The 22,122-nt window shown below is 45.9% G+C and overlaps 1 long non-coding RNA gene across 1 annotated transcript; it reads right to left on the bottom strand.

The window, feature by feature from the left end:
- Positions 1 to 17,701: 17,701 nt before the first annotated feature.
- Positions 17,702 to 18,571, bottom strand: LOC134481840 (uncharacterized). The gene is made up of 2 exons (XR_010057698.1): positions 18,082 to 18,571; positions 17,702 to 17,898 (listed from the first exon to the last, which is right to left on the bottom strand). It is a non-coding gene; the product is annotated as an uncharacterized LOC134481840 (long non-coding RNA).
- Between the last annotated feature and the right edge of the window lie 3,551 nt (positions 18,572 to 22,122).

The following is a 22,122-nucleotide window of genomic DNA, read 5'->3' as shown; positions in this document are numbered from 1 at the left end:
ACCCACAGGTGTCAGCAGCATAGGGTGTTCAGAGCACTCTGTACAGTTCTCCTAGGATCTAGGGTGGTATAGTTCTTCCTTGGAAAGAAGAACACAGGGCAGGAGAAGCAAAGGCCAATTCCTCTATTGCAATCTGTTTCTGACCATGCTATCCTGCCTCTCCTTGGGTGACTTTGTCTATTGGCAGGGGCCGTAGCCCCCTGAATGGGCTCCTGTAGATTTGTGCCCCATCTTTAAGTCAGAGACAGAAAAGTCACTCGGCTCAACCATCATGATTCCACTAATGCACCTCAGAGGGCAGGGGCCATCACCTCTGAGGTCCAGAGAACCATCTGTAACAATTTGTAGCAATAACAGTAACAGCTAAGAACCACTGCATCCTTACTGCAAGAGCCTTACTTTGTGACAGACATTCTCTTTGGCTTACACATTCCAGCTCTTTGGCATTCCAACCTCTATGTTGTACGTGAAGAGACCAAGGCACATGTAGGTTAAACACATGCCCCAAGTCACTTCAGGGTCATGGTAGCACTCAGCGGGAATCCTTTTGAAAGGACATGCTTATCTTTCATGTCTTTCCATGTGTTTCCTCCTTTCTGCGTGTCATCAGAAGGGAAAAGCGTTAATGTTTGGCCAAAGTCACATGCACTGTTGGAGCTTATGGTTCTAGAAGCGGAGGATGCTTCTGTCCCTTCCCTCCCTCTCTTCTTCCCTCCTTCCCTCCCACCATCTCCATATATTTCCAGGGCAGGGAGACTTCTATGGTGATGGAGGAGGTAGGGGTGTGAGCAGATGACTCTGGTGTTTAAGTCTGGAGACAGGTGAACTATAAGCAGCAGGTACATTGTTAGAAAGCTGGATCCTGAAGAAAAGACCAAATGGTCACATGTGGAGCCCAGCTCATGACAGGGCCATGGAGACTCATTTCCAAACCTCACGGCGACCTATCCTTCCTGCCTCATTCTCGAAAATGTTCTCTCACAACTCTTGTTTAATGTGAACATGTCTGTGTTTATGACCCTGAAATATCACCCGATGTTCCAAAGCTAGGGCTGCTTTCTATCTGACATAACACCATTGGTTCTCGAGGGCTCTGGGGACACAGAGGAGGGTCTGGAAAGGCCAATAGGAAGATGTCCTCACAGTTGGTGGGTTGGTCGAGCCCCAGCATTGCACTACCAGATCCCATTTCTCCCTGTCTTTATAATATCCACCCATTCATTCTGTGTTCTCAGATTCTCAGCTGCACCTGTTTATTAATCTCACACTTACGTTCAGATGCCTCTTGGCGTTTCTACTTCAATGCTCAACGAGTGTGCCAAGTTTGCCAGATCCAACTGGAACTTTTTTTTTAAGATTTATTTATTTTATTTATATGTGAGTACACTGTAGGTGTCTTCAGACACTTCACAAGAGAAGTGTCCCATTGCAGATGGTTATGAGCCACCATGTGGTTGCTGGGATTTGAACTCAGGACCTCTGAAGAGCAGTCAGTGCTCTTAACCACTGAGCCATCTCTCCAGCCCCCAACTGGAACTTCTGAGCACCTGCCAAGCTCCCCCAAGACCCTAGCTTCCTTGTCAGTATCCTTCTCAGCCTCAAGCCCCAGTCCTTGGAGCCATCCGTGATTTCTTGTTCTCATCCTCAACATTGGACACTCAGGAGATCCTGTGGGTTTAACTTGCACCACATATCCAGCACGTGACCATTCCTTGATCTGGGTCACTACTTGTCACGGTGCTAATCTCACACATCCACTCAGACTACAAGACCATGTTTGTGTATGACGACATGGCAGCCAGCATAAGTGAGTGAAATCAAAAGTTATGTCAGCTCTCTGTCCAGAACATTCCAGTGGTCTCCACAGTCCTGGTTACAAGAAACTGTGTGAATGACACCATTCTGTCCCAGTACAAGGCCCACCGCATCTTCTGTCTCTTGCACAGCTCAAGCCTCCTTCTCCTCTCTCTCTCTCTCTCTCTCTCTCTCTCTCTCTCTCTCTCTCTCTCCCTCCCTCCTTCTGTCTTGATTAGTCTTGATTAAAAAATGTGTATTTTATGTGCATGTATGTTTTGTATGTATATGTATTGTGTTTGTGCTTCGTGTCCACAGGGGTCAGAAGAGGGCACTGGACACCCTAGAACAGGAGTTACCGATAGTTGTGTGCTGTCATGCAGACACTGAAAGCTGGACCTGGTCCCTTGCAATAGCAACCAGGCTCTTAACCACTGATCCATCTCCCAGCCTTCCTCCTTGCCTGTCTTATACGTATCAAACCTGTGCCATGTCTAGGATTCCACACCTGCTATTTCCACTTCCTGATTCTGCCCCCACATCCTCTCCCTCCCTCAGTCGATCACCCAAGCAGCCCCTACTTCCTTTACATGATTTCTGAAGAGCCGCAGTCTCAGGCTTCCCTGGGCACTCTAACCAAAACATCACTTCCTACCAACTGTCTATAGTCCTTCCTCCCAAAGTAGACATGGCTGGTGATCTTTCTAGATCATTTTCCAGTCAATACATCCACTCTGATTTCTATGTCTATCTGCTATCCATACCCCGGACACCCCCACTACCCTGGAGAATTGGCCCTGACTCAGAAACACTGTCTGGTCAGTTGGGAAATCATATTCCCTTCCTCATGAGTCTGAAAGATATGAGGACACAAACGGTTGGCTTTGTTGCCTCAAAGTGGGGTTAAATTTAGCAATTCCATGGAACATTCCAGAGTCTCTTAAAGCTCAGACCTAAGGCTACTTTTTGCTTGACTTTTTTTTTCATTGAAGTTTTCTTTTATTCCCTTTCTTTTGAGAACTCTTGCAGACAAAAATGAAACAAAAATCAAATAAAAAACCACTGATATGGAACCCCCACCTGAAGCTCTGCTTCTACAACACATAACTGTAAACTCCTTGGTTTTCTTCTTAGTACCTTGCCAAATATAATACATAGTATTGAGCTTTGTCAATCTCTCCCACTAAAATCCCAGCCACCAGTCTGTTTATTGTAGCATTCTCGATATTTGATTTATATAATAGCTGCTCAGTAAATCTGTTTTTCAAAATATATATTTAGAAGTGTGTGTGTGTGTGTGTGTGTGTATGTGTGTGTGTGTATGTATTTGTGTGTGTGTGAATGACTGAGGAAAAGGAGGCCATGAATTTAAAACCAAGATGTGGTGGGATGGGTTGGAGGAAAGAAAGGCAAGAGGACAGTAATATAATTTTGAAAAAATATTAAAATAAGTAATGGGAGTGTATCCCTTGGAGTCCTGGGGTTATATAGACTCTGATTTTGTTGGTGAGGCTGGGGTCCATGATTCCTAGCCCTGTTGCTCACAAACCCACCAGCGTCCTCTGCCGTCTCTTCCAGTCCACCGAGGAGCCTTTGCTCCTTCTCGTCTGCTTTTCTGTGTCCTGGGTAATTTCCCAGGAACACATACTACCTGCCCGTTTGTGCAAAAGCACTGACCAGCCTCCCTTCTGGATACTTGTCCTGTGCACCCCAGGCTCAGTAAACTGGTGAAGTGAGCACTGGGCTCTGTCTTTATTCAGGCATGATGTGCAAACGAGGAAGGGCAGTGGGTGGAATGTGCCAGGGTGCTGGTGCTGGTGCTGGTGCTGGTGCTGGTGCTGGTGCTGGTGCTGGTTCTGGTGCTGGTGCTGGTGCTGAGATCAGTATATACGGTAAAGACAGGGATGACCACAGACAAAGAAATCCTTTTTTTCTTTCAGTTGCACCCTAACAAAGCAAATACAAGAAAAAAGGGCTATTACATGACTCATTCTTAAGTCTGACTTTGCTCCACAAGGTTCACCATGTGTCTTAAGGCTGCCTCCGGCAGGGCTGGACCAAATCACTTGGGGTTAAATATGTGGGCTCAGACCACACACAGAGCCAAAACCTTGCAGGTTACTGGGAACTGGTTAGATGGCAAAGCATGTAGACACACTTGCTACACAAGACTGACCACTCCAGTTCCACCACTGGGACCCACAGTGGAGAGAGAACAGACTCTCAGAGCTCTCTGACCCCTGCACATAGGCTGGCTGTCAATAATAGTCAACTTCTAACACTGTACTTTAAACACGAAAAGCTCAGCTTCTCCATAAAGACTTGATGGACATGACTTCAGGCCACCTGCTTGGTTATGCACACTCCCATAGAGGGGGGAAGATGGGGTGGGGACTTCAGAAACTTGCCTAGCACCCCAAAACTATTTAGGGGTGGAACTGGGCTTTGGATCCAGTCTTTTTGCCCCAATGTGTGCCTCATAGAAGCAAAGGGAACCTCTGAAGGGTGTTTGGTGCTTTCCCACTTCTTAGGATCCAGGAACATGAGACTCCAAGACAGGCAGGCTGAGAACTGAGCTGCACGAGTCTCCAGTTGACCATGGAGCCACATCTGTGACAGATGAGCCTAGGCCTTCTCACTTTGATTGGCTTGGCTCTGGTCACATTCCTCTCGGCAACTCAAGAGAAGAACGGCAACTCCTTGTCTTTCTCTATTTGTGTATAACAAAATATCCCAAAATGTAGTTTCTTACGAAGAGAGCAAATAGTTATGTGGTGGCTTCCATGGCTCGGGGACTTAGGACAACAATTCTGGGCTTGAGGCTTCTGTGAGGTCACAAGCTGCTCACGGTAGCCAGTTACCTGGTGACTTGACCGAGTTTCTTGCTACTTCCTTTGTCCTCTGCTTCCAGTGGGGTCTACTTTTTGCCATACACTGCTGGCTGTCAGCCAGAGGCCTCGGCTCCACTTCTGCATAGGTTTCTTGAGATCCTTCTGACAGGACAGCCTCCTCAGGACGAGCAGTCCAAAGGAGGGCAAGTGGACGCTGCCTTAGCTATTAGGATATATGCCCTTAATTCCTCAGTTTCCTTTTGTTGTCTAGGTCATCCCTGTTTGTGGATGGGGCTATAAAATGTGGTCTGCCTTAGAACCCCAATACCACATTCCCCTAAAGGAACCTAGAAAGTAGCTGGGTTGGTGAAAAGTATACACACATGCACACACACAGAGGAGATGGGCACCTACTAGGTTTCTGCAGCTAAAATAGAAAACAATACTATTTCACAGGGTTGTCCTGGCTGGACACTTTCCCCATCATAAGCGAGAGGCAGACGGTAACTGTTGAGGTTGTCTACTGTCGTTAACTTGCTGGTTGCCTTCTGGGCTCATAAGATGCACCTGGGCGAGTTCCAATGGCTGTTTGCTGGCTCGTGGTGAGCGGCCTCCAGTTCTTCCCACTGCCTTCCTCTGGCCTGTCCCCTTCTGCTCTCTCCTTCCTGGGGACTCAAGAGCTGCTTCACGATGTCTTTGCTTCCTTCTGTGTGACTTTGTGTCATCTTCAGTTTCCCTTCTGGCGATTTGACAGCTTACATTGTCACCTGGAAATGTGACCTGTGCCCAGATGTAAATGGGCCAAGCAAAGAATGGACCCCAAGATCCTCTCCTGCAGATGATGAGCTCATCTGACCCGAGTGTAATCGGCGCTACCACAGTCTCTGACATGAATATGTCATTCTGCAGTTGACAAAATACTTCCATATATTATCAAGTGGCAGACCCCTGCCCTGGTCATCAGATAAAATCTGTGTAAGTTCTAGATGCTACCGTGGCTGCACGAAGCATCACTTGTAGAAGATCCTGGCTTACCTCCTGTTCTCCCTAGATCTCAACTTCAACATGTCCCACTCTAAGAATCCCTTGCTTACAAGAAGGGCAGTGCAGTTTTTTATTTTTTTCTCCTCTGTATGTTGTGTACATGCATGCATGCATGTGTGGGTGTTAAGACTTCATGTATGTGCATGTTGAGGGCAGAGGAGAAGGTCAGGGGTCAATCACTCTCTGCCTTGTTCTCCTAAGACAGGATATCGAAATGAATCTCCAGCTTGATTAGCAGTCAACATATCCCAGCAATCCTTCTGCTTCTGACCCTATAGAATGTATGAGGCAGGTAAGCATAGAGAATAGTTTAGCAACTTAGGACTCCACTTGGCTTGGGCTGTGCACACACTTCTTTTAGAACAATGCATCTAGCGATCTTTTTGTTGCCCTAGAACTTCCACTGCACCAGGGTGCACCCACATTCTCCTCTGAACAGTGGAATACATTTCTCTTCCCCTTAGGGACAATCAAACCTGGATGAATTTCAAACAAGTTCTCAAAATGTCCTGGTCGGAGGGTAGGAGGGCTGATCTTGTCTGAACTGGTTTTGGGTGCATGGTCAGTCAATAAAAGTAAAACATATCCTCAAGTGCACTTTTAGGAGGACTCCCTTATTTCCTGTCTTAGTTGGATGCAAAGTTAGGTAGGCATATGATTAAAATCTGATGCAGTATGGGAATAATGTGCACAGCAGAAAGAGGATCACATGATCTCACCTACCAATCAAAGCAGCCATTCTCACTGTACCCTTTAGAAACCAAACTTCTCGGACCCCAGCTCCGAAAAAAAGAAAAAAGAAAAAAAAAAGAAACCAAACTTCTTCTCTTGAAACCCCAAAATAATCGGGGTGCTTGGGTATCTTCCATCATGTGGTCCACTGCTCTCCTTGCAGGATACTCAGTTCTATAGCTTTGCTTTAAATATTCCCTTCACCACTTTTGCAAATCTCTGTGAACCTTTGCTTCAGTTCCTTGAAGAAAGGTTAAGAACCTGGAAACACCTGGCTCAGGCTCCTAACATCTGTACATCTGTAACATTAGAATTGCAGGTGAGTGTGTGTGTGTGTGTGTGTGTGTGTGCCCACCCCTGGCTTTTTATTTAGGAATTAGGAATTCAAACTTTCGTCTTCCTGTTTGCACAGCAAGAGAATTGCCTAACAAGCCATTCTTGCCCCTCCCCATTCAATTATTTTCAACAAATATTTCTATCAAACGTACATACTCTATGCTTTCTTCGTTTTTGCATCGTGCCGGGAATGGAACCCAGGACTTTGCAAATGCTGGACAAAGTGCTTTAGTACTGAGTTTCATCCCCAGTCCTTTAAACACATATTTCTAAAGAATCATCAATAAATCAAGCAGACCCTACCCCTGCCCTAATGGAACTTAGAGTTTTCAGGGCAGAGGGAATAGTTGGGACCGTAAAAGAACCGTTAAACAAACAGTCATTTTAAGAAAATGTCGTCCTGTGATGGGACTCCTGTTGTTGCAGAGGAGTGCCAGGAGAGTGTTTTGTAGAGTTTGTGGCCTGATCTCTCAGAATCACTTGCCTCAGCTTGTCCAGACAGACGGACAGATTAGCCAGTTTCCCCGGTTCTTGCAGCAGCCACGTGATTCAGCCTATGGGGCTCAGCCAATGGGAGTCACTGACCGGCCACTGGAAGGCGGGACAAAGAGAGAAAAGCAAAGGTCAATTAATTCCCTGCCCACCCAGCGCTGGATAGCCTGAGGCCTGCTTGGATCAGATCCGGGTGTTCTTTGTTTTTGTGTTTTTGTCCTTCCAGTGCCCCACCGCATTGTTATGTCCCAGCTCTTCTATCACCTGGTTACAGTCCCTGGATTAGATTCCCCGTTGTAAAGCCAGCTGACTCTGTTTCCCTAGTTGGCCTGGGATGGTTGTAATCATCCTTTGCCTTTTTAAGCCCCAACCACTGCCTTTGCCCATGGCTTGTTCCTGTTACTGAGCTGGGCTGTGACCTCCTATCAGACAGCGTCTAGCTGTTCCCTGTCTTAGATCATTGCAAAACTATGCAGCCTAAGGCTGAAGGCATTGGTGGCTGACAGCATGAAACACAGGGGACTCAAGAGAGGTAATGACACGGAGAGCTTTTGACAGAGGCCTTTCTCTAAGAACCTCATGGTTCTGATTCTGAGCTCACTTCCTTTCCGCACTAGCCTGTCATCCCCAGAGTCCCGCCTATTACCAGAGCTCTTGGAGTCCCCTACTCCATGGTCACCTTGCTTCAGGGCCACCCTAGGAAGAAGGGTGACCCCTGCCATAGTTTCCATCCCTGAAGTGCTGTAGCAACCAAGAGCCCTAGATGGGCTGAGGAGACTTAGGTGAACTGTTCTAACACTAAAGCAGATTTTTCCAAACTGGGGAATGGGCATCAGAGTGCTCACAGAGCAAGCTGAGGCTGAAATGGGAGGACCAGAGGAGGAGAGGATGGTCCCAGAACTACCCTATTCTAGAGACTTCCTCCATCTCTGAGGCCCTGATGGTCCATCTCTCGTCAAATAGTGTATGCCTTTAATTCTAGCATTCGGGAAGCTGAGAAAGGTAGATCTCTAAGAATTCAAGGCCAGCCTGGTCTACAGAGTGAGTTCCAAGAAAAACAGAAACCCTATCTCAAAAAAAAAAAAAACAAAAAAAAAAAAACCAAAAAAACAAAACAAAAACAAAAACAAAAAAAAACCAAAAAACAAACAAACAAAAATTCTTATTTTTAAAATAAATTTTATATTAAAAATATTGCAAATGAGTAAAAACCCCACACTCTGAATGAACCCGAGTCAAAGTTTATGCGTCATCCATTTATCCAGATCGGCGATGTCATCCATTTATCCAGATCGGCGACGTCATCCATTTATCCAGATCGGCGACTCTGCGTTTTAGTGCCTGGGTCTGGCGCGGTGCGGTGTGTTCCCTCCAAGCAGGATTAGGACCAGTCAGCATTTTCAATGGAAACAAATGTTACTCTCCTCTAGCCCTCTTCACAGAAAGCCCAGCCTCCTTAGAATGGCAGCCAGGAAACTCCACACTCTCCTAATCCTACCGTTCCCCGCTAATCAGACGTCTAGACAAGAAGGTCTCTGCTCCCTTTCCTGTTAGCAAATCTGCCCTGACAAGTCACATCCTCCGCCCGCCGATGCCATTGAAATGTTCTCCGTTTGCTCGGCGGGCCTTCTGAGACTTGGCTCTGGAAATGCTATCAGTTCCTGGATCAGCTCGATTCTCTTAAAAATCACGGTTGGATATTCCTCCACTTAAATTTCACTCTCTGGAGAGGAGCTCTCTGTTCACAGGGCAGTTCGCACTGCGTTGAAGTGGAGCACTATGGGGCTTGTGGGTGCTTGCTTGGTCAGAGAGCCATCCTTCATTCATGGGTCCAGTGACTGGAGAGAACCATTTAGCATGGGCCCATTTAGACACCAATGTGCTGCTTTAATCTGGCTTGGAAAACGGGATGGAGATGTTTCTGTTCCACCCGTCTACTGGAGATGGGACTGATTACTGCTTGTTTTCTCCCTATGCCCAGCTATATCTCGCAAGGGTTGCAAAACCATACCAAAGAGGCTTAAAGTAAATGTTAATTTGTATATTTTAAAATGAGCACCGAAATAATGGGAACCAAAGGCTGGAACTCCAAGGAGGAGTTAGGGAGCCTGGACATCGGTTACAGAGATCTTTCCGTTCCGCAGCCCACCCCCACGGAGCATCATTCGGACCAGGCTTGCCTATTTGAAAGACGACCTGTTCTGAAAAAGTAGTGCGTGTGTCTGACGCAGTTGCTTCCCCCATCTGGGGTTCTCATTCCCACTCTTGCCCTTTTCCATGGTCAACTTTTGTCTGAAAATATTAAACGGAAAAATAGTCCCCCAAATAAAATAATGTATACATTTTACCACATTGATCACAACATGTTATAACAGGTCTATTTTATTGTTAGTTGTTGTCATTAATCTCTTACTATGCATAATTTATAAATGACTTTATCTGGACACAAATGTACAGGAAACACATAGTAAATATAGGGTCTATATTACTATAGTACTATATTATGATAGTATATATTATATACTATATATCATAGTCCTACCACATAGTGGAGTATTGGGAAATGTATTCCCTACATTGGGAAGGGGCTGTCACACTGACAAGATATATTATAGGTCAGAACATAATAAAAATGTGCTTCACCAATCCCTAGGGGCACAGTTCTTTCTTAGTGCCATTAGGTGTGGGTACCAAGTGACTTCTGCCATTGTCTAAGAGGGGACTTTGCTTCCTGCCCCTGGGCTGCCTTCTTCTATTTGCTGCTGCTTGTCTCTTATCTGCGGGATGGTAAGGTTTCGTCTAGCCCCCTGCCAGTGAGAGCGCACGCCCCCTTTACTCATCACTAGACAGCTCCTTCAGAGCCCCAAAGCAACTCAGGAAGTGCCTTGTAGCAGACAGAGCCGGATAAGAGCCCTGAAGTCCATAAAAGAACGCAAGTCAGCACACTTGAGCCCACGGGGCTGACTGCACCAACGTTTTATTGAGTTTGCCTATGCTGTTCAGGTATCCTAGGGGGGGTTAGAAGCCATTCCGAGACGATGAGTCTCCATGCATAGGTTACAGACACAGGCTGGCTTGCGGAAGCATTTGCTGATCGAGCATGCTCTTTCCAGTCTTTGGAAACAGGATAAGCCGCTAGAACTACAAAGCCCGAGCTATCATTTATCTGATTTCTCTTTTCCCTTTTTTCTTTTTTTAAAAGCTATTCTAACAATTGTTATCTTTTAGCACCACAGTGATGATCATTCTGGAACACAGTCATCCTCCACACCCAGCCGGTCTTGAACTATACAGTATTTTCAGGTAGGAGCAATGACGACACCCTAGAATATTGTCTGTCATTTCAGCAGTGTCACCAAGGGAGAGTTGTGTCTCAGTCTCTCTCTCTATAATGGGAAAGTAAGCTGCAGGCAAAGTTTGGAATATTACTAAATTTGTTTGAAATGATCCAAGGGTTACCTGGGAGGCAGCTTTGCAATGATCAAGTGTTTGGGTAAATAATAAAAAAACTGAACTCCAACCCATGCTTTTGCCGGTGCCAGTGGCATCTGCGAGGTATTTTCGTCTTAATCAGCAAAGTGTCTCGACCTGGCCCACTAAGTTCCCAGTCCCCATCCCACACTGCTGCTTCCGGCTACTCTCTGGGCCTAGGGCCATCTCTCCACCCCCATGACTGGCCACGTCAGGGGCCATCGTCTAGGTGGGTCTCTGCCACCTCAGTCCCATACGGAGACCGCCTAGCTCTCGGCTCTCTTGCTGTGGACTCTGCTCACGTTCCCAGCATCTTTCCCCCTGTGTTTATAGTCACAACTCCCAATAACCCATTCAAATCAAAACTCAATAAGCTTATAATTTACAATCAGGTTTATATCAGTAAATTCTCACTCCACAAAACATCCACATGATAAACTCACAACCAATTGCTGACGATACAAACTGCACACCTAGACAAGACCAATTGTCCTGTAACAATCCATCCCTTACAGGGTTTTCATAGCTACGTATAGCCATTTAAGGCCACATGGGTCATCCTTCTCTGCCTCTGTCTTGGTTCTTCTTTCCTTCTCTCTCCCACTTTACAAAACCTCTGTCCCTGCCTTTCTTTTTCACTGCCCAATCACAGGCCTTGCCTTATCTCGTGCCTGCCATCCCTGAATATAGACTTCAATCCACAATCAAGGTCAAGGTGCTCATTTATATTCTCTTATGTTTGATACTACACTGGTGGAAAAACCAGTTATCAGTAGTGTCTGGTGAGCTCCATCAGCCTCAGTGCCTCTGAAATGGGGGTAAGCTATGCCATGAGGACTGAGGGATAGAAATGAAGGTCCCAGGAACAAGGCTCGCAGCAGTTGCCCAATGCACGCTTACCCCTCACGGAGCCTAATGCCACTCAAGTCCCGAGCCTGTGGAAACACATGGCTGTCGGGAAAAGGGCTGGCTGCCTTCCTTGTCTCTCCTTTTTCATTTTGTCTCCACAGAATGGGGGAGAGGGAGGGGGAGCCAGGTCTCCAGCCTCACAAAAGGCCAGTGTCTGTGGGCCTGCAATGTCTGCGAGACCCATTAGGCGAAAAGGCAGCCCTGCCAAGTTTACATATGGTTTTCATATCACCAGGCTTCTTGTTTTGACTCCTGTGAGCTTTCTCTTCAACAGCTCCTCTGGAGGAAAGGAAGTGCAGGCGATCTGAAGGCCGGGGCTGCAATTGGGAGGCAACTGAGGTACAAAGCAAATAAAACACCTCTGGGGCCGTGCGCAGTCCCTGAGATCTGTCCCCGTGGTGGCTACCTCCTTGCTCGCTTTCCAAGGCTTCCAGTATCTGGTATGTTCTGGCTTCCAGAGGACTCAGTCATGTCTGAGCTTTCTTCCCAGAGGACGGCAGGCAGGCAGAAGAATTTGGCAGACGAACAAAAGCCATTAGCAGCGTCTGGTCTGGTGTAGGTGGCAGTATTTGGAGTCCATAGGCTCTGGTGAACCAGTGTGGACGGATCCTTCCGTTAGCTGCCCTTCCACAAGTACACGCTAGCTTAACTGGTCGGAAACAAAGATGAGCTAAACAAACCAGCTCTTTCGAGGCATTGCTCAGAGTGGGCTTTCGATGGAGTGTGGGTGCACAATGGCGCTGCAATGATAATGTATTGAATTGTGTTCATCTGTGTGTGTGTGTGTGTGTGTGTGTGTGTGTGTGTGTGTGTGTGTGTGTACATATATGCACAGCACACATATAGAGGTCAGAAAACAACATCGGATGCTATTTCCTTTTCTACCTTTAGAGGTATTTAAAAAAAAATTTATACACGAATACAATGTATTCATCCCTCTCCAATTCCTCATCTCCCCACACTTTTCCCTCTCAACTCCTCTCTCTCTCTCTCTCTCTCTCTCTCTCTCTCTCTCTCTCTCTCTCTCAATGTAGTGCCTATGGTGTCCATTTAATGTTGTCATTTTCTTAGCCTGATGATAATTTTCATTTGACAACTATTTCTTGAGAGCCTACCATACACCTAGCACTGTATTATTCCTGAGCAAAACCAGCAAGAGCGGCTGCAGACTATCACATCCCTATAGCATATACCATGTTTATCTTAATTCATTCCCTCGTTTGCCCCATGAAGTAAATGTTGTAATTACCCCCATTCTTCAAACCAGGAAGCTGAACCCCAGAAAGGTTAAGCACACTTCTAATCGTGTTTTGTTTTGAGATAGGATCTTGCTATTCAGCTCAGTCTGATCTAGACTATCTAGACTTACCATCCTCCTGCTGTAGCTCTTGAGCACTGTGATTATAGGTGTGGATCAATCCAGCTAACATTCAGCTCTAGATAACACTACTAGACTAGGAGCCACACTTAGAGCTGCCATATGTAAGTGGCGCCAGGTCAGGACAACATTGTGTATACCCTGACCGCAGCCTGAGTCTTCCACCACAAGACTTTGGTTGTGCAAAGCTGTGTCTAACATTAATGAATGGTTTGTCCAGCTCCAGCTTGCTGGGAGATCCTGACTACGAACATAACATCTTGCAAGGCTCTCAAACTGTGGCCCTGTAACCTTTGTGCTTTTAGTTTTACCTCCACCAGAGCTTTCCCCTGGCCGAGAAAAGGAAAGGGGTCTCCAGGTCTCCAGATCACAGTACCCCTGAGCCAGAGAGCCACTGGTCTCATCACCAAGCCCCTATCTCTTCTGAGACTTAAGTCACCACCCTTCTGCCTTGCTTGTCTGGCTTATCTGGTTTCTCGACACTTCCTGCATGGAGACTCCCTCTAGGGATAGGGAAGGAAGAAGATAAACTATGACGTTAGGGATCCCATTGCTCCAGTGACTCCCTCCAATGGGCAAGCATGCAGGCAACCGAAGGAGAGGACAGTGGAGGTCCTGGCCTCAGGTCTGTTATCTTAGTTTTAGTAGCACTTTGCCCCCCACCCCATTGTCTACTGGGCCTTTGCATTCTTATTATCTGATAATCATTATGACAATTCATGTCACAATCACATCTGCAACATTTGCATTCCAACTTAGACTCAGTTTCACACCTCCTCCCCTCACACTAGTGCCTTTGGGCTTTCCCAACTCCAAGGGAAAGCTTGGGGAGCTCAACCCAAGGCATCCTCCATTCAGCGTTGGCCAGTAAAACCCATCAAGACTAGTTCCAGTTCTCCTGACCCAACCTTCTCACCTCTAGGACCACAAGCCCGTGTCTAGACTCTCTTCTTTACAAAGAACTTCCACCTCTTTGTCCCTCATCCTCCGCTGACAATGCTTTCCAGGAAGAACACAAAACCACTCATCCCATTCTATGCATACCTGCAGGCTGACACAGAAAACAAGAGACCCAGTTCTGGAGCCAGCCTCATTTTCTCTTGACTACCGCTGTCAGCTCAGTTGTGAATAGGCTTCATGATCTCCGTGTATGTCCCTGATACCTTTCCTGTCCCCAACTCAGCTGCTGGCCTGAGTGAGTAAGGCAATTGGATGAGAAATGCTACAGCTTCCCAGAATGCACTTCTCGCCTCAGTGTACCCACACTGATCTTGTCTCTTAGTAGGGTAGCACTGGCTTTTGCTAAAGCCCCTTCTTAGTGAATGTCCACTGTCCTGTTTTGTTGCCTAGAAAGGTGTTTCCAGCCACTCCTTGGGAAGTAAGACTAGGAATCGACAACTCACTTGAGGTGCATCAAGACCAGGGTTGGCTGTCGGATCACACAGGCAATAGTGTCTGCCACAAACAGCCTCATTCATTCATGTCAATAATCTGGTCTCCATATTTTTATGCTGTACTCCTGGGGTTCCCTACCATGTCAAAGTGTGGGACCCCTGAACACCTAAATGTCCTGGGATACTCTTCAGTCAAACTAAGGGGAAGGATACCGTTGTTCATTGTTCTAAACCTTTTGACTCCTTCTACCTCCAACTCCCATTTTATTTTGAGGTAAGTCTCTATATACACAGGATGGCACTGGGTTCCTTCTGAAGATGATCTTGAACTTATCCTCCTGCCTCCACCTCCTGATTACTGGAGTTACGGGTTCGAGCCACCATACCTGGTTTTATGTAGTGTTGGAGATCATATCCAGGGCCTCCTGCATGCCAGACGAATACTCTATCAGCTGAGCCATACCCCCAGGGTCCCACCCCCGACCCCTCAACTCTAATACGTTCACTGTAGTGAAGGAGTCAGACACAATTCCATAACCTAAGCGTGACAGTGTGGTTGAGGGTTAATATTTCTTGCCTAAGAATTTGTAGATATTTCCTTTTCATTGCTCCAGTTCTTCATTTATGTTGAGAATTGGGACTGGTTTAGAAAGAATCAGTTGTATTGAAACTGTGCACTAAAAATGATTTGAAAAAACAATAAAAACAAAAACAAACAAAACCCCAAAGCTTTAGTGCAATGAGTGTGAAATGATCACTCCAGACTATGCAAACTAAGGAATGTGCATTCAGCAAGGCATGAACTAGATGTTGAGTTTCATGGGAAATGGCCTGTATATGCTTGTGGTGGTTCGAATGAGAAGTGGTCTCCACAGTCTCAGGCATGTGAATGCTTGGTCCCCAGTTGGTGGCACTGTCTGGGAAGGCTCAGGAGGTGTGGCCCTTTTTGAGGAAGTATGTCACGGAAAGCAGGCTTTACAGATGAGTTGAGAGAGTTGTTCAAATTCTCTGCTTCCTGTTTGTGTTTTAGGATATGAATTCTTGGCTGTTGCTCTGGCCACCATGCCTTTGTTCAACTACCATATACTTCTGGAAACATAAGCCTAAAGAAACCCTTTCTCCTATAAGTTGCCTTGGTCATTTGCTTTGTCACAGGAATAGAAAAGTAACTACTATGGTATGAGACCAATGGGAAAGAATGCAAGATGTCTCACCAGTCTCTTAACCTGCATCCTAAAATAAGCAACTGAGGATCTGGGTCCTGGTTAGCTCCTTTCTGTCCCAGCACATGGAGAATTGTGCTTTGCTTCTTTGTTTTCCTATTGAAGGCACATGTACTCTAAAGACCATACTCCGTGAACCTCCCCCACCTTGTAAAACTCTTGTTTACACAAAGCTCCCCCCACCATCTACTTGATGACCTGACACAACCAATCTCTTTCCCCCTTTGCTTCATTTTTTTTTAACTAGCCAATCTTGAAAGACTGTGATGTTGCACCAGTCAATGGGAGAAAGAAACAGTCATTATCACTGGGGTTAGAATAAAAGCCAGATGGACTTCCTGCCTTGGTGTGCTCTCTAGCCTGTTTTGAGTTCTGGCACATCCTTTTAGCAAAAAGAAATTGCTTTTCTGAATTACTTTTTCTTTATGTGTTCCTTTGTACAACACAAAGATTACCCTTTGTTTATAACACCTGCAAGGGTCTCTCTACCATGTCTGTTCTGGATGTGGAAATCCAATGTTTGGGAAGGCTGCTCACTGGATGGATCCTTGAGCTTGAAAGTGACCAGTTATAGGCTGTGGCGCCATCGTGAACAGCCAGGAATGCTTATCAGTATCAGGCATGGGAAGTTACAAACACCAAGAACTCCCAGAGATGCTGCATTTACCACTGATGCACATGATGGTGGCTGAGAAAGTGAGTGGAGATTGTAATGATGTGAGTGGCTCATCTGTGTCACTGTGGACAAAACAGAAGTAGTCACAGATGCAAAGCCACACACGGTAGATGAACAGAAAACCTTATATAAGTGGCACTCAACTTTGCCAATGCCATGACCCTTGAATACACAGTTCCTCATGTTCTGGTGAGGCCCAACTGAAACATTATTTCATTGCTACTTCATAACTGCAATATTGGTACTGTGATGAATTGTAATGTAAATATGTGATATGCAGGATATCTGATATGCAACCCCTCAAAGGGTCATGACCTATGTATGGGTTGAGAACCACTGTCTTAGAGTAGAATAATGAAGGCCATCTCAAGATGGCAGTCTCCAAGGCAAATACCCGGGTAAAGGTCTTGGCTAAGAAACACACCAAAGAATATCTTTCAAGAGGTTATGCTGAGCACCAGGAAAGGCTCACAGAGATGAGGTCCTGACAGAGACATAGTTTGGTGACCTTCAGCGATGAAGCCTCTGTGAATACAATTGCTACTCATGAAGGCAACCAGAGCCTCTGAGTGACAGAAACATTGTGGAACTTCTCATCCAGCCCAAGGCGGCTCTTTGGTGGTGGGTGATATTTGGTCAATGGTATCCACCTGGCTGGTTGGCAAATGTTTTAGCAGTTATGGTGGCACCAATGGCAAAGATAAGACATGGTGGTAGAGGAGGTATGAGAATGATGGATGTAGCAATTACAAAATATTAATCTGAAAGTTTGTTTGAGTTGGGCCTGTAGAGATGAATCAGAGGTTAAAAGTACTTGATGTTCTTGCATAGGACCCATGTTCAGTTTTCCAGCACATAGGACCCACAATGGTCTTTAACCCCAGTTTCAGGGGATCTGACACTCTCTCTGCCCTTTTGAGGCACCAGCCATACATGTACATACATTCATGTAGACCAACATGTAAATTAAAATAAGTAATTTTTTTTTCCTTGAAGAAAGGACCGAAGTGTTGGAGTCAGACGATTTGGATTTCATGGAGGCAGAGGCCATTCTTGGGCAAACCACAGACCAACGTGGTACTGGTGGCTCCAGGAAGCAGGGGCAGCTTCAAGAGCTTTAACCAACACTGGACAGGGTGAGTGGAGTTGTGACAGGGAGGCTACAGCCACACCCATAAAGATCTGAGTTCAAATCCTAGCTCTGCTTCTTGCCAGCAAGATGACTGGGGCTGGTTCCTTAGTTTCTTCTGGACTTGGTTCCATCAACACTAAAACAGGAGTCATGTGAACATGTATGTACTAGCCAGCCCACAGGAGGGGCTTAGTAAATTATAGAATTTATATAAATATAAATTATATAGTTATTCCCATAACAAACCATCCAGTCCTTCCATTCCAAGCATTCGGAGCCTTACCAGTCATAGAGTTGGGAAGCACACTGTATTTATGTCTCACATACAGAATTTCAGGAAAATTAGCTTGGTGCAAAGACCATATGTGAAGCAAGTGGTAGAGTGTGGAACTCAGAGAAAAGGGCACAAACATCTCGGTTCTACTCCACTGCTCCAGAAAGTGTGGTGTGCAGCCATTGCAGATGGAAATTCCATTTTTTCTTGGTCTTCCAGAAAAACAAAAAGAAATTCAGTGAGAACCGAGGAGCTCTCCTAAGTCCTCCCAGGCTAGGAACCCTGCTGTATATCAGCATTCTGAGCCCAGACCATCAAGGAGCTTGGTCATTGCTTTAGTTACTTTTCTAGTTGCTGAGACAAAATAAATTGAGAAAGGATTTATCTGTGCTCACATTTTGAGGGGACAGAGTCTATCATGGTGGAGAAACTATGTTGGACTTTGCACTTGACATCTTCTCATATCTCTGGGAACAAGAAGCAAAGACCAGAAGGTTACTGGTCTGAGCTATAAAGCTCAAGGCCATCCTCCAATGGCCTACTTCTTCTAGTAATGCTCCACCCATTGGAAACCATATGTACGGGAGCCTGCAGAGGACATTTCACTTTAAACCACAGCATTCATTTCCATGTGGAGGGGATTTAAGCTAGAGATCTGCTCGTTCACCAGTCTGCCTTCCATTTCTCATTTATAAGTATCTCGTTCTCATTCTTAGTCCAAGTTCATCAGTAAAGTATCCCTCACCTCTCCCCAGAGACTGGGCATGCGATGAAGAATTTTTCTATCCTTTTGGCCAAAAGATTGTCTATATTTGGGAATATACATACCACTCAACCAGGGCTAACCAGAGTGGTTCTGAAACTTTAGGTAGAGCAACTGGGAAAGAGGACTTGCCTTCTCTTTGAGCTGGGGATTGTTGCCTCTGAGACTGATACAATTCTGGAGCTTCTGGGGAAATAACTTGACTGGAGAAAAAGACAGATAAAAAGTGAACAGGATGATGGCCTGTAGACCTGTGGATGTCACTGTGGTTTGTAGACCCAGCCATGTCTGAAGCCAGCAACTCCACTTTTCCCATTAAACAAGTCCAGAGATTCATCTTGATCCTCAAGTCACGTCTAATTAGGCGGCTGTCACTCCCACCCCACCCCCAGAAGCATCTCATCTCATTTGAAAAGAGACTCTGCTCCTATCTTGCCTAGAAAGCCTTTTGTCTACTTGGTAAAATGGAAATTGCTCCAACCATCCTTCTCCCTTAGCTAATGGAACTGTGCATTTGTGTTAAGCACCAAAGGCTGGCACTGTGGTGGACACCGTCTCCAACAATAACCTAGGATTTAGGGATTTACGTTTGAGTGGGAGAGGGCAGTGAGTAGAGCTGCTGTCTGATTCAGCCTTTCCATGGAGACAGCTATTCATGTTCTGGAACAGTTAGGCATCTACTGTGACGTCATGGACAGCTTAATGCCATAAAGCCACTGACGTGACATTTATAAGGACTTCCCCCGAGCACCCTGGGCTCAATGGACTTCATGGTTGTTTTAACTGTTGGATCATCTTCCAAATGTCATGCACACAATAAGACAAACTAGTACAGAATTTGGGGCAAGTCAGTCTAAAAATTCTTACTGATTTCACCTCTCTCACCCAAGTAAGTGTTGGATGAGGTCAGGCGGAAGGTGTCGTTACAGTTTTGAAATAATTCTCCTCTGCCAACTTCCGGAGAGAGCACAGCAGTTTATTTACATATTTCCTCCCACGAGGTTCTGAATCTCAGCCACTTCAGATGTCCAGCTTGTCTCCAAAAGGGACAATCTCTTCTCCTGGATGGCATGCCACCCCCCCCCCCAGGACTGGATAGAGGATGCTCTGAAAACCAACTCAGTCTCTGCCTGCACTTCGGTTTCTAGCTCCCTGCCAGTACAAAAGTCCTCACATAAGTTCCGGCCAGGTCCCCGGTGGCCGCCAAATTTGGGGACCTTGTGCATGCACATCTCATTCTTTGGTTTTTCTACACTCTTCTCCCTCCCAACCTTGTCTATTTGGCTATCTCTTAGCCCTGGCCTCGGCTGAACTGATACTCAACTGAATCATAAGAGTATCTGGTTCATATGGCATCTACTCTGGGCCTTTTTGAAATACAGCTCCAAGAGCCCTGCTCGTGTCTACGTGATGCACCAGAGTGATCCTTTATGGAGAGAAACAGTATAATTGAGGGCAACTAGAAGTGGTGATTTTGTGAATAGATGAGCACATGAAAGAAAGAAAGAAAGAAAGAAAGAAAGAAAGGAAGGAAGAAAGAAAGAAAGAAAAAAGAAAATAAGAAAGAAAGGAAGAATGAATGAATGAATGTTGAATGAGTCAGTCTAGGCAATCTTGAATGAATGTGCGTTCTCTCCAAGTAATTCAGATTTCTCCCTTTCTGTGGGCTGTCTGTTACTGCCTGTCTTTTCTAACATAACCGTAGCACATAGCTGGTAGTCCACAGATATTGCCTGGACTTGTACTGGCCTCTGGATTAGTTCTATTACCATGACTATCTACTTCCTACCTGGGCAAATTTTACACTTACTTTGGCTGGTACATACAGTGTGCTCAGAGAGACAGTTCATTAGTGTTCCTTCCCTTCCTTTGTCCTTCATATCTTTGGTTACCTGCATTTGGTCCTTCACCTTCTCATCCCATCTCTCTCCTTGCTCCTGCTAGATTCCACACGGGACTTGTGTTTCTGGAATAATCCTGTGCCTTGTGTCTTTTGAAGCTCCTATTGATTGTGTTCCAAGTGTGGTGGCATTGAGAGCTGGGAAAAGGTGGGGGCTTGAGGGAAGACTTGGGTAATAATGAGGGATGGGTTTCTATCTCGTAGGACTTCTCATTCTCTGGATCCATTAGCATCAGCGACAGCAGGGTGTCACACAGTGAACACGCATTCTTCTTTGGGCTCCCTTGCATCCATCTGCTTGACTGTCTGTTTTTCCATCATGTTATGAGCATCACGAGACCCTTGAGAATTGCTGCACCACACCCTTCAATGTCTCAGGTAGACTTGGGTGGCATCATTTCTTTGGTCTGTCGTTGATGCTCTATTCGTGGTGAATGAACATTTATGTCTCTCCAGGATCATACTGCAAGTCAAGACCACAGCGTTTCCTTCCTGACTCTGTTTGCCCCTTCTCACTTTCTACTTCAAGCAGACCTTTGGTTTGGGTTTTAAGACAGGCTCTGACTCCACAGACCAAGCTGGCTTTGAACCCATAGAGATTAGCCTACCTCTGTCTCCTGAGCACTGGGATTAAAGGCGTGCTCTGTAGTACTCAATACTTCTAATACATACTGAAGTGGATCTGTCTTGCCAACTGGCTCCAGAAGAGTGAGGCCTTTCACATGGGTTGGAATCTTGGGGTTTCCAACTATGTCTGAGTAGTAGTAATCATCAAGGCTCAAGTCTGAGGCGATTTCCTCTAGATCCTTCCATAACGGAGTAATATCATAGGTATTGGGTCCAAAGTTCACACTCCATCCAGCACCATTCCCCTGCCACCCATTTCCAGAATGCCTCCCCCACCCACACTTCCTTCAAATACTCCCTCCACCCAAACCTTAGCAGCCCTTCAGGATCAGGTTTGATTTTTAAAAAGATTTATTTTTATGCATGCCTATGTGCCTATGTGTCTGTATGAATGTTTGCCATGCGCTCAGGTTCGGGTGGAGAGACTCCTGGAGCTGGAGTCACAGGTGGCTGTGAGCTGTCTAACATGGACACTGGGAACCCACCTCAGATCCCCGGAAAAGGAGCACATGCTGAGCTGTCTTTCTGGATCCTTGAAAAAGCATCCCGAGGTCACTGCGCAGTACGGACCCTTATCTCTCCTTAAGTCTGTCACTTTAGGAAGCACAGTGTGTACTGCTGATTCTTCCTATGTCATTCTCGCCCGCCTTAAACTGTAACTTCCCTAGGGATGGGGGACCTGTCAGGCTTTTGTTTGTTTGTTTTTCAGTGACCTGCATAGTTGGCATACCGGGTGCATGGCGACGGAAACACAAAAGCTTTACTGCCTCTACATCAGAGCTAAATACATAGTACTTGGGGGAAATTATTTTTTTAATATTTGAAAAGAGTCAGCGACCTTTCAACTTTGGAGGATCATTATTGACGAGTACACTTATAGAAAAACGTGTTTGCCAGAATATGAACTTTCTGCCCCAAACACTGTAAGAACTTGCCTTCCAAGAAGAAGGACTAGGAACAGAGGCAGATTTCCGTGCTCTCCGTTGCTGATGCGGCCTGCCATCTGTACGTACTTATCACATGGGCAGGACATATGAAGCAATCACAGGTTCCGTTGATGATTAAAGCCTGAAGCGCAGCGGTGGCATTTGTCAATAGTTGCCTGTGTGCAGCAAATGTGCGCCACGTCACTGGGCACCGTCACTG

Source organism: Rattus norvegicus, chromosome 14 (assembly GCF_036323735.1).
Source record: "Rattus norvegicus strain BN/NHsdMcwi chromosome 14, GRCr8, whole genome shotgun sequence".
In the NCBI taxonomy this organism is placed as follows: Eukaryota; Metazoa; Chordata; class Mammalia; order Rodentia; family Muridae; genus Rattus; species Rattus norvegicus.
This window is presented reverse-complemented; position numbering and strand designations above follow the sequence as displayed.